This window comes from Aotus nancymaae, unplaced genomic scaffold (genome assembly GCF_030222135.1).
Source record: "Aotus nancymaae isolate 86718 unplaced genomic scaffold, 86718_ANA_hifiasm-v0.15.2.pri h1tg000025l, whole genome shotgun sequence".
Taxonomy (NCBI): Eukaryota; Metazoa; Chordata; class Mammalia; order Primates; family Aotidae; genus Aotus; species Aotus nancymaae.
Genome location: NW_026988438.1, coordinates 18,513,256 through 18,526,225, shown reverse-complemented (window position 1 = coordinate 18,526,225; position 12,970 = coordinate 18,513,256). Strand labels below are relative to the sequence as shown.

Sequence of the window (12,970 nt, the reverse complement as noted above, 5' to 3'; positions counted from 1 at the left end):
GAGTGTCTTAAAGAAGAGAGTTGCCTGAAGTGCTAACTCTTCCCTGCATATGTAAAGGATCTTGACCCACTTGAGCTAAATAGTTTATCCCTAAAAGAGCATATGTTCTATAAATGTTTGTTTTCTCACTCATCAAATCACAGAACCAGAATAGTAACAACAATGTGTAGAGTCACCAGATCAGTTATTTTCCTTAGCAGTACTTAATTAAAGAGTCCTTTAGCTCAGTACTCTATGAGAGCAAGAACATTTTATTTAAATAAGAACTAAGACAACTCTTTTGATAAACTATATACTGTTTTCTAATGGCTAGCATACATATATTTATGGTGCATGTGTGTGTGTGTGTGTGTATGTGTGTGTGTGATATATGACTGTGTGTGTATGTATACGTGTGTGTATATGTATATGTGTGTGTGTGTATACACACACACACACCAGTCAATTACAGACAAGATTTAGGTATAACTGCTGATTGCCCCAACATTAATCCTTAACTCCACCATACATATGGAATGGTGAAGCATTTAGCTCCAGGAGTTCTTAACAATCCCCTTAAGAGGTGTGTAGGTAGAATATAGGGGGTCCATATATTTCGATGAGGAAAAAATTACACCTTTTTTTCAGTAACTTCTAATGAAATTTAGCATTTCCTTCAATTATTATAATAGACAACAAGCTACTGTTACCAATAGAAAGTCACACATATTTTCTCGTCACATTATGGCTGTTGCAAAATCTCAAAATATAATTTACTCTCTTTATTACCTTAAAATCATGTTAGTTATTAGATCAGGCTAGATCTTGTTATTGCCTACCTTAATAAATAGGCACATATATTGCCGTATCACAAATTTTAAAATATTTTGATAACTGTGTTCCTACAAATTGATGTAAGTTGAAAATTGAATCAAAAATGTGTTTTCATACATTTAAAAATATTATTGGATGGGGTCCACAGGCTTCACCAGACTGCCAGAGGGTCTGCTACACACAAAAAATGTTCAGAATCTCTTGCCAGAAGTGGCCTTGATTCTTATTGTTGTTTGCATTTGGCAAAGTGAGTTATTTTATTTCTAATACACTTTGTTTTTTCTGTGTCCCTAAGATTTATTCAACAAATGTTTATTTACCCTCTATGTGTGCCGGGCACTAGATGCTGGACATTCAGAAGTGAGTAATATAAATAAGATCTTTACCTATAAAGAGCGTAATTCTAGTAGGAAGACATGGGCAATAGACAAGTAAATAAACAGTAGTTTCAAATTTTAAAAAAGGTGCTATAAAGGAAATAAACAGAATGCTAAGTAAATGGGGCAAAGTGAGAGAGTCAGGAAGCTCTCACTGGAGAGTTGAGGCCTGAAGGATAAGCATGTTTCAAGCATGGTAAAAGCTGGGGAGTACGTATTCCAGCCAAAGGAAAAAGCAAATACAAATACAGCAAGAATGCAAAAATTCTATGTTGGCCCATGGTTGACTGGCTACGTTCTGGTTACAGCGCTGATAAATTAAGTTCAGATGGTTTTTTTCCCTGGGTTTGCAAGTGCTCAACTTCAGCCTCTGTGCTCAGAGTTCATCAACTACATTTATGTTGCTCTTACTACTTTTCCATTGCGCTTGCCCACATCCACGTAAGACAAGAACCATCAGATTTGTGACTCACTTATGCAACTCTCAGATGCCTTTAAAAGGCTAAGCTCGTCATCTTCTAGCCTAAGTCCTACTTGAAGACTCCTGCTGTAGTTTGAATGTTTGTCCCCTCAAACATCATGTTGAAATTTGATCCCCAATGTTGGAGGTGTGGCCTAATGGAAGTGTTGGGTCCTAGGGGTAGATCCCTCAAGAATAGATTAATGCTTCCCTTGGGATGGGAGTGAATGGGGATTGAGTGAGTTCTCACTCTATTAGTTTCTACGAGAGCTTATTAGTAAAAGGAGCCTGGCACCACCTCCCCCCAGCCCCTCCTGCCTCCTCTCTCTCACCATCTGATCTCTGCCCACCCTGATTCCCCTTCACTTTCCACCATAAGTAGAAGTAGGCTGAGGCCTCACTCATGCAGATGGCAAATCACTTTTGTTTTTCTTTATACATTCTAATCCAGCCTCAGGTATTCCTTCATGGCAACACAAAATAGACTAAGGCAAATCCCCTAATCTAACCCTTATTATTTTTCTCAGTACAAATACTTCAGTTCAAGACAGAAAAGGTAAGAGCTGGTAAAGAAGCACATTGCTACACTTTCAGTGCAATAGACCTCTGCACCCAGTTGAAAACTTCTGGAAACACTTTAGGTCTTTCATTACAATTAAATGCCATGGTCTTTAGCTAATACTTCTCTGAAGTATGTACATGAACAAAATGATACATGGATGTCTCTAAAACAGAAGATTAATAATTGTTCTTTGGGCTGCTGTTCATTGTTAATGCTATTTAGAATTTTTATATTAGTGTATTTTTTCCTTTATTGCTCCTATTAATGACCATGCTATGTACAGTAAAAACTAGGTTTTGGCCCTCTGGCATCCATTCACTGTACTTTCTTTACTAATTCCCCCTTTCTATTTTGAGTATCTTCTTTCCCGATTCTCCATTTACAGTGGGAATGGCAAAAAATGACTTCACACTCAACTCCATAGATGTCATGTGACCTAAGCCCAACCAAACAGAACTTCAGGATCTTCTGGCCACAGTGATCACAGTGACTTGTTTGGAGAAAGGCATCAGAGACGATGGGATGCCATTAAATTCAATGAAACTTTTGGATCTTAATTTAAACATCATGAGAGTAAATAATTGCTATAACCGTGTAGCCCAAGAATTAATCCAACATATAACAGAGAGCGGAGCCAAACCAACAGGGCCCCAGTATCCCTGTTAAGTAAAGCCTTGCCTGAAATCAGATATGTTGAAATGTTTAATTCCATTAGTGAATAAATTCCCTTTTGACTTAAACCAACTTGGGCTGGGTTTTCTGTCACAACAGAAATGGTCCTGATATCTGATAATCATTGAAGACAAATTCACTCACCAACTTGTCCAGTGGTTCTGCCACACTATATTATCTGCTGCTCAGCCTTTAGCCATATTGTAGTCATCCTTAAATTGATGTATCATTGCATTACATTAAAGTAGAATTATTTTCCCTTCCAATTCTTACTCCTCATTCCATTTGTTCACAGTATTCTAGATTTAAGATCAAATAACCATGATTACTCTACATTAACTTGCTGTTTTGTATATTTGAAGGTAATTCTGAAACACAATCTCTACAACCCCTTACAATGATTAACAGTATTAAGCCATTAAAGTAAAAGACCAATACAGCTTTTATAAATTCCAGGCAGGAAATAACTAGTCGCTGACTTCATGAGTCCAATGAAGAGAAACAAGTTTCGAATAATACCTTGCATTTAAACTGTGTCATCACAGATGTACATGAAATGGTTTATATGAAAGTTTAATAAACTTTACTCCATTCTAAAATCTTGTAGCTCAGCAGCCCACTTTGGGTTACATAATTTATCCATCTAGCCGATACCATCTCTAAATTGAAAATGTGTTTCTCTCTTACTAAAAATATTTGGGTTGCCTCTGTGCAAAGTGAATATGCCATTTTCCACTTAATCAGAGCTAAACTAAGGTTAGACTATGAGGAACACCCCAGATTAGGCATCTGGGACTGCCTTCAAAATCTGTCTCCATTTGCTCAACAGGAGACCTGTATATACTCATTTCTCTTGAGATTTGACTTCTCTACTGGAAGCTCAGAGACAACAGGAACCCAAACTACCAACCTCTTAGGGTCAATGTAAGTATTAAAGGTGATGTTGGTCAACTAATGAAGCAATTTTAAATAATTATGAAAAGAGGGGAAGGTGTACTCTTTAATTTCTGACATATATTTATAGATATTTAAATCCTCCAAATTGTTTCAAATCAGTAATTTGGTTTAAGAAATAGCATTTTCTCATCAGTGAGTTAGCTACGTGATTGTATTTTCTTCCTCTCTGCTCCTGACAGAGAGTTTGGAGCCCCCAGAGCTAGAGTTTCTGGCAAAAATGAGACATTCCGAGCCTCTGGGGACACAGTGTGTGTACCCTCATCTTGTGCAGAGAGAGTACATTACTGAAAAGTGTATGCGATGGGTGGGAAACAGAAACAACAGGCCCTAAATAGCCTCAAGCTGAATTCATTACCTGTGGATTCTGTGCTAATGATTTGGGGAATGCACTGATGCTTAATATTTTATCTGTTTAGCACCACTGTAAGAGCTAGCCTCTGAAGCAAGCCCCGCACTGAGAATCTAACATCTGAAATTTGTTCTGGAAGACACTGAACTGTGCAGCAGTGAGGCACATTGGAAAAGAATCATTTTTCTCTTTGACTCCTACCGCTTCAGAAGCAAAGCCAAAGGCTTCAGGAAATGTGGCTGTCTCCCAGGGCATAGCTAGTCTGGGGTCTAGGAGGGAGCCTCTGAGGAGAGGGTTCAAGCTGCCATTCAGAGCCAGGGTCCCTGTCTGATGCCCATGGTCCTTTGTTCACCTGCTGCTGGGAGGTGGCAGAATAGCAAGAATTGGGGTTTTAAACTATGGGTGTGATTTTTGTCATGGATCCCACTGACATCTTGAAGTCAGGAGAGGCATTCAGGCAAGCTCTGTACACAATAGGCTGGGATAGGAAGGGCTCTGAGAATGGCAACTGAGTATTGGGTTATTCTTGATATTATGCCTAATATTCACTTAAGACCCAGTTGACTTCAGTGGCCTTACCACTGAACTCAATGTTTATGAAAGAAGTAGGGAGACTCTCTGTTCACATGGAGTAAAGTAGAGAAACTGCCGTAATCATCCAAAATAATTCATGCAAAACAGCATTTTTACATAAAAAATCCAGATAATTAAAGTAAAAATTAACATGTTGGTCGGGCTTAAATGGATAGTCACCATGATTCTCCATTTAAATTTTCACATTTTAGAATTATGTGTTTCCCATCTCTTCCCAAGATAGTTTGGGGTAACTAAAACCTGTAGAGTAAAATGTGAGATGAGACCAGTCAGGCCAGTAAGAATAATAGCTACCATTTATATAGAGCCTACTGTGTTTCAGGCATCACCTTAAACACTTAACATTTTTAAACCCCTTACCAGGACTCTAAGAAACAGGTACAATTATTGTCTCTATTTTAGAAATGAGAAAACTGAAGCACAGAGGAGAAACTTGTTCAAAGTCATAGAGCCTAGAGAAAGCGATGGAGCAGAATTCAAACTCAGGCTGAAGACAAAAGCAGATGGAGGAAACACCAGGCAGTTACTAGAGGAGGGCCACAGGGGTGTCTGTGAGTCTTCAGGACCAAAACCAAAAGAGACCCTGGATAAGTCACAAGTGCTGATAAAAGGAGAACATATCAGATGCTCAGGACACACACAGAGACACACAAGCACACACACATACACAGCCCAGCTGGGATGACTGAGTTCTCCTTCTATTAAAGTAGATGTTTTGGTGGGACAGAGGAGAGGGTTAGGAGAAAATGCCTTTCACCACAGCCAGGCTGACAGCAGCAAATTACATAGGGCTATTTGTTAAACATGCCTTCAAAGCAGACCAAAGGTATAACATCAAAGCACCAAATCTGAATTTACAAATTTAGTAAAACTGATTCTTCAAGAGGAAGGAAAACCAGTGAGATGCAAACAGTCATTTCTCTGATGGTCTGGTTTGATCCAGAGATAAAAATCTAGCACATCTAGTGGAATAAAATAACTGTGTATCTTCCAGGCAATCATCAGTAAATATTATTTCTCATGAGAAGGCTTTAGGCAAATGTTGAGCACAGACGGAAGAGGGAGAAACGTTGTATTGCTAATTAAATCTATATGCCTTTGAAAAATCAACTCAGGAGAAAGTAAAAAGAAAGTTCCCCTTAAGACATTAGGGGGATATGTCCCAGAGACTTATTGGAGAGGTCACTCAACTGCCCTTATGGGTCAGCATATCTACTTCACATCCTATATTTTTATTTTTAAAAATGAGATCAATCTTAAAAAACAAGTTCTTATTTTAGAAGCCAACTGAAGTCATTTTTTAAAGTGTGAGGTAGTATATTTGTATTTTTTAAAAACAAAATGTAAAAGCTGGTACTGAGGTTATGCATGAGTGCAAAACATAACAGACAAGGAATATAAAATGCAGGCGACTGCTTTACTGCTGTTCGGTTTTAACTTTAATGTTGCCTGTACTGCACCTTCTCTCACGGTGCTAATAACCCAAACTAAGGCCCTGGAGTTGTATTAAATGGGTGATTTCACTTTTTTAAAAACCCAGGATAATCCCATGTCTGGCACCTTACAATTCAGTGTGAGATTTTTCTGAAAAATGAGATTTACAGATTAATAACTTTGCTGTCTCATTTATCCCACCCCCTACTTCCTCACCCTCAACATCAATGAAATTGTGACTTACTGGTCAAATATTAGTACAGTATCCCAATCACCTTACATGCTAGGGTGCTCACCAACTCTGTTTCCTTAAGATTCCATAGGCTTGCCCCAGGCAACAGATTGCATAATTTCACTGACTGCCTCACGCTGTTCTTAAGGAGAACATGTTTTTGCTCTCACTGCAAATGGCTGTAAATCCAGCCCAGCCTCATCCCGACTTCAGGTGGACCTCATCAGTTGTAGGCATCTTATCAGCACGAAACAGCCTCTCCTAATAGCTTGATAAATATTCCTGCCTTCCTAGAATCAGTTATCGAGAGATTCAAATCATGGTCAGTACTTATAGCAGCTATTACTACAGACTTAATGCCAGTTACCTTTTGTACTTATCTCTGTAACCACAGAGGCTGAAAAGCTCTTTTTATGTCTCCACTCCTGGTCACTAAAAGCTAAGTTCATTCAAAATTTCCTCCTGCCTAGGCAGCTCGCAGGCCTGTAATAAAAATTGAAGAAGACATTTGTATGAAAAAATAAAATGTATGTTTCCCTGGCGTCCACTTCCTCCCCATAACCCTGCCCTAAATTTGGCACCAGGGCAAAGAAATGTTAAGTCTTAAATGGTGGGGCAGAATGAAGGTGGAAACAAACCTGCCTTTGGGTTAGTTCCACATATGACAAAATGGTCTCAGGGGCATATGGTTTTTGCCCTTCTGTCTCTTTGTTTTAATGAAACTGACCTACAGAGTCTGAAATCCAATGAATGTAGGGTTCTGGATTTATGAAATTTTACCAGCAGTCTATAGAAAACAAGTACTTTCTCCTGAGTGGACCTAACAACATACATTTTATGAAAGTAATTATAAAACCTCAATTGTCAGGAAGATTAAGAGGAGCTATAAGGTAAAACCTTCACGCCTCTTCATGGGAAATGGACACCAAGTAATACATAAAGAGAGTCTGGAAACTTTTTTTTTTTTTGAGATGGAGTTTTGCTCTTGTTGCCAAGGCTGGAGTACAATGGTGTGATCTCAGTAGCTGGGATTACAGGTGTATGCCACCACGCCTGGCTAATTTTTGTGTTTTGGTGGTGTTGTTGTTGTTGTTTACTTTTGTAGTAGAGATGGGGTTTCACCACATTGGCCAGGCTGGTCTCGAACTCATAACCTCAGGACATCCACCTGCCTCTGCCTCCCAAAGTGCTGGTGTTACAGGCATGAGCCACCACACCCGGAACTCTTTTATAAAGAAAAATGGCAGAATATAGGGACAGTGGTACCTCCTCAAGAAAGCTAAAAGGAATCTAAGGCTTATGAGGCCACCCTTCAAAAAGTAAAACTGCACACACTTTCAACATTTAAAATGTCATCACTAATCGCTCTACATTTTACAGTTAATTGTGTCCTCTACACAGAGAAGCAATGCTCTACAGAACAGCAGACTTACAGCTTTATTTTTCTAGAACTCACACCTGTATACAGTAGTCTTTGTGGTCAAAATTTTTCTTTTTGTGTCCTCTTGTTGACCCTCACAACAGCCTGTGGAACAAGGAAAATATAAATATCCCCATTTCGTTGATAATATCATTGAGGCTCAGGCAAAGTTAAGTAGTTTGTCCATGGCCACGAAATCACGTGGTGATGGAGCATATATTGTGGTTATATGCACAGCTTACAGGGCTTTAGCTCCTCCGACTCTGCCACGCTGCTATGAAGGGTACCAGGGCTGGAGCTGATGGATGTGAGAAGGGGACTAGCTACGAACCAGAGTGTAGATTGACCTGCCAGTGGCCGCTTCTGAGGCATATACTTCTAATCCAGCCCAAACTTTGATTCATATCGCTAGTTGTCTTTTTTGCACAAAAAGAAATGAACCCAAAAAGTATCTCCTTTTATATTGCTTATAAAAATGTCCTTTTTACAGGCTTTCGTTTCCTTTCTTCATAGGGTCATGCTCTTTCCATAGTAAGCAGCTGCAGTCCCTTAGTGTCTTGTCAGTATCTGAGACTGACCCTCCCCGGGAAAGTTTCAGGATCTGTCAGCCTTTGTCTAAACTCCAATGGTGTGTCAAGGTGAGAGGAGGCGGCAAGGACTGAAGCAGAGATCTGTGTTCTGTTCTGGGTTGTGGAACTCCAGGCTCCTTGTCCTCTCCCAGGCCCAGAGACAAGCCCCTCGAACCCTTCTGACTCAGTTTATCTGCTGTGAAGCAGCACTAAGAACTATGTCCTACCTGAGATAACCTGTGAGAGCAGTCGGCAGAGATGGTTCCGCCACCTGTGGACAGCAAGTGAGTTCAAGATTGGAAACTGGCCCCAGCACATCTAAGGCCATGAAAACATCTTTGCTTAAGCTCTTGAAGAAAAAAGGTTAAATTCCCCCCGGCCACTTTTTTTCTGTAAGTGGAAAAACTTGCTAAATCTGTGACCCCGTGGTTGACAACTGTATAACTGTGGAACTGAACAGATGGCAGTAAAAGGTGTTCCTCTGGTTTTCAACACCTTTCAGTGCCACACTCAGGAGGGGGAAGTGCCATTCACTATTGTCTTTCAACTCCTCCTGCCTTTTGCCCATAATGGGGGAAGAAAATCTATGCTGGATTCTTCTTTCGATAGTATAGACAGGGCTGCATTCCAAGTCCTTCTGAGGCCACTTAGACGCATTTCATCATTGTGACTATTGTTTTAGGTTTCATTTGCTCACATCTCAGCCCCACCAACAAGCCTCGGCCTGTCCCACTTCTTTCCCTCTGAAGCTTTTTTCTCACAACAAGCCAGGGATCTCCTCACCTCCCCTTACACACTAAGAAACTAATGAAAGAACATGTCCTAACTCAGTAAGCAGCAGGTTTGGTGTTTCTTTTTTCTCCTTGGCATTCATGCTCTCATCCCCAAATAAGATTTATCCATAAACATTTTCTCTCTTCCTAATTCCACCAGAATACTTAGCTCATTTTTATTATTCTATCTCATTTCCTATCTGGCACAAAATTTTTCTCATTGGTGCATATCCCTCTTATGTGGTCCTCGTGTCCATTATTCAAAGTTGCCTCCCCCACTCCAAAAATAAAAAATAAAACAATGTTTCTGTTAAACATTGTTAAATGTCCTGTTAAACATTGTTCAACAGAAATTTCTGGTGCAGAATGTCAGCTGGCTTTTAGTTTTTGTTGTTCACTGTCTTCTCTAGATCATCCCAAGTGCACCTTCACACTGACTCTGACTCTCAGAAGGCCTGGCTGAAACTTCAACTTCTAAATGAAATTGGTTCTTCTAAATGGTAATACATTCTCCAGATCACCCTATGAGAGGCTTCCTTGGCAGGATCCCACGCGGGGGAAAACACCAATGAAGACAAGTCAGCACCATGACGACCTCCACAAAGACAATGGCTCTCTGATTCAGGCCTGAAATATTTGCTGTTGATGGTGCAGAGAAAAGGTAAGGCTTCTGAAAATGACTTTTCAGAAGATTGACTCAGAAGTAGCTGAGTCAATCACCTGGGTAACAGGGCAAACAGACAGTCATGGAAAGAAAGAAATTTAAACATAAAGCAGTGCCACCCTCATGCCAACGGGTGGCAAAGAGCCTGAAGCAGTCGTAAAACAAAATTTTGAATGGCTTTAAGATAATAAAAACAACATGCAAAGAGGGAACTGTAACCTTAGGGTTTGGAGAAGTTTCTTTAGCCTGTCCTGCTCTGATCCTGAATGTCTGGAAGTGATTCCTGAGCTCTTATTCAGATTATTTGTAATGGACCAGTTCAAACAAGGTGGGAACCAGCCCAATCCATCTCACAAACCCACATCAGCCTTAGTCCTTCGTGAGGTGTGGACTGTGCTAGTTCACTGTCCCAGAGGATGAAGGCTGCAGGCAAATGAGTCCAAGAAGCTCTTCTTTTGGTCTTAAAGTCTCTCAGGCTTCAAGACAATTAAAATATGACCTGAGGAAAATTATTAAGGAGATGATGTTCTTGTGCATTTCTAATCTCTACCACTCCACCATATATTCTGCTTGTGGCTATTTTGTGATACTAACTACTTTCTTCCTTCACTTTTTTTCCCCACTACCCCCTGCCCCATTTGCTTTGCCCCAAGGGAAGTTAATTTTATAATCAGAAAGTAGAAAGTCTCCAAGGCTTTCTGGCTTTGCTTTCCAAAAGCCTAAACTTTTAGAACACAGTGAGTTCACTGGAGAAGTAAAAGGAAGAGAAGGAAGTTTATAGGCAGAAGCAGAATAGCTTTGGAGAAGGCTAGGAAGATACCAGAATAAAACTGATTTTTCCATGGCTAGAGGTAAGAAATCAGGGAACAGAGCAGTTGTCTGATTCCAGGACAGAAACTTGGATCAGCTTTCTTTCAGGCAGCACCACAGGGAGGGGTTTAGAGAGGCATGACCATGGGATCGATCTAAGAGTAGACACAGTCTCTGATGTTCCTTATCCATCTCTGCTCAAGGACTGAATTTCAAATCCACTCTTCCTGTGGTGACCTCATTAGACTTGCTAAGAATTTTCATGCAGCATAGCTGCTATGTGAATAGATTTCAATGGCAAAATCGAGATCAGCAAATTAAAAAACCCTTCAAGGTTTACTTTTTGTTTTTTGTTTCTTTCCTAGGTGGTAGGCTAGTTGTTCTATTAGTTTTGACCATTTGTTGACTCACACAAATGGCAATTTCATATGGTTCACAAATTAACAAAAAGTAGTCTACCTGGCAGGTGCTGACCTTGCTGGGTCAACAGGAGAGCTCTGCCTGTTAGAGGGTTTCCCTAAGCAAAGCTCCTCCACATACTTGCTGTTCTCCTGACATACATGGAACACCCACTGACGGCACTGCTGTGACTCCTGGCAGAGGAAAAGGGAGATCGGGTGTGAAGGAGAGTTAGGTGGCTACAAGCTGAGCAAGAAGGATCACAAGTTAAAACACAAATCTACTTGGCAGCCTTGGCTTTCCTAAACAGGGTGCATTTTTTCCATCTTTTTGTTTCCCATCTTCAAATGTATGCTGTGTTTCTAAGTATATCTCTGAGCAATAATGAAGAATAAACTAACAATAGTCCCTTAGCTGCATTGAAAGCAGTGAAATAAAACCCTTTCATTGATGTCAAGAGAAAAAAAGGCTCAGACTTGGGATGTTTTCAGAATAAATCACTTTTAAAATATTAAGAACTAAGAGTTGTATGTATACCCATGAGATTCCAAGGAACAGTGGAAGAAAGGACATATCTCCAAACCTGATCTCAGATCTCTGTTGACAAGCAAAGCAGAGTTTCACAGAGCCCATTTCACTTGGGTGTACTTTACCTTGTGACTGTCAGTCAGCTCCAAAGCCACCTCTTCCAGGAAGTCTTCCCTTATTTCCCCAGCTACAATGGATTTCTGCCTTCTCTGCTTTTCTGTGAAACTTTGTGTTAAATGATGAGATTCTTCCTTGGGTTATTCAAACACCACTCATCTATGAGCATCCGCTATATTCAAGGCATGCCATGTAAAGATGTAGAAAACACAGCTCTGCCCTTAAGATGCTTAGAGTCTAGTAGGGTAGGCAGTAGTTTTATGGGCATTTTATTTTGGCCTGTGCCAAAAGTCTTTGCATCTCTTAGGTCTTCTAACAGATTGCAAGTTTCACAAGGACAGGATTTGTGTCCAGTTCTCTCTCTCATGAAGCAGTGCCTACCACTGTGCTCAGCATGTATCAGTAAAGGGTTCCATAATGTTTGAATGGAATCCCCACATGTAGGGGTGAACTTTAAAACTGGATGGACAGATAAAAAGTACCTGCTCCACACTATGTCTTTCCCTACACCCATTTGTTTCTCTTTTTCACCAGCCTCCAGCAAGCTTCTTCAGTGATGTTCAAAGCATTGAGCCCTTACTCTTTCACTCACTGAGTCCTCCTAACTTCACAACCTAACCTCACACTAAACCTGAAAGCCATTCCCTATTGCGTAGATGTTACTAAGCACAGTCATTCCATTTTCTCCTCTCTCTCCCTACCCTGCCGACTACCAGGACATATGGTCTGCTTTGCCTTTAAGTACATTTTCTTTAAGACTTTTATAGAAAACTTTTCCCACTGTAAATTCTCTGGGTGACCATTTTGCTTCTTCTCTTCTTAAGGTGTGATTTTTTTCCCTTTGTTAATGTGATCTGACTAGTGAAATAGTACCCCCATTCATGAAGAATTTTATGTGCTGAAAATTCTATTTAATGCTTTAAATCTTGGGGGTGTGGGTGGTATATCAAGCCAAGAGTTAGAATCATAGTAAGGAAGTCCAGTGTCTTCATTTGGGTTCCTCAAAGGCAGACTCTGAGACAAGGAATAGAATGCCAGGATTTGGAAGTTGGTCCTAGGAGGCATAAGGAAGGAATGGGGAAGTGTCTTTATTAGTTCATTCTGCTATAACAAAATACCACACACTGGGTGGCTTACAAACAACAGAAATGTATTTCTCACAGTTCTGAAGGCTGGAAGTCTGAGATCAGGGTGTCAGCATGGTCATGTTCTGATGCGGGTGCCCCTCCAGGTTGTAGAC

The 12,970-nt window shown here is 40.3% G+C and overlaps 1 protein-coding gene across 11 annotated transcripts in view; it reads right to left on the bottom strand.

Annotated features, from left to right (window-relative positions):
• The window catches only part of MTERF1 (mitochondrial transcription termination factor 1), a 397,742-nt gene that overhangs the window by 91,014 nt on the left and 293,758 nt on the right, over positions 1–12,970 (bottom strand). For 8 of the 11 annotated variants that reach the window (XR_010344051.1, XR_010344054.1, XR_010344053.1 and 5 more), the window contains one exon: positions 6,818–6,933. The exons of the other annotated variants lie outside the window; for them this stretch is intronic. The gene's annotated coding sequence lies outside the window, so the exon portion shown is untranslated. The remainder of the gene's footprint in view (positions 1–6,817; positions 6,934–12,970) is intronic. 11 annotated transcript variants of the gene reach the window in all.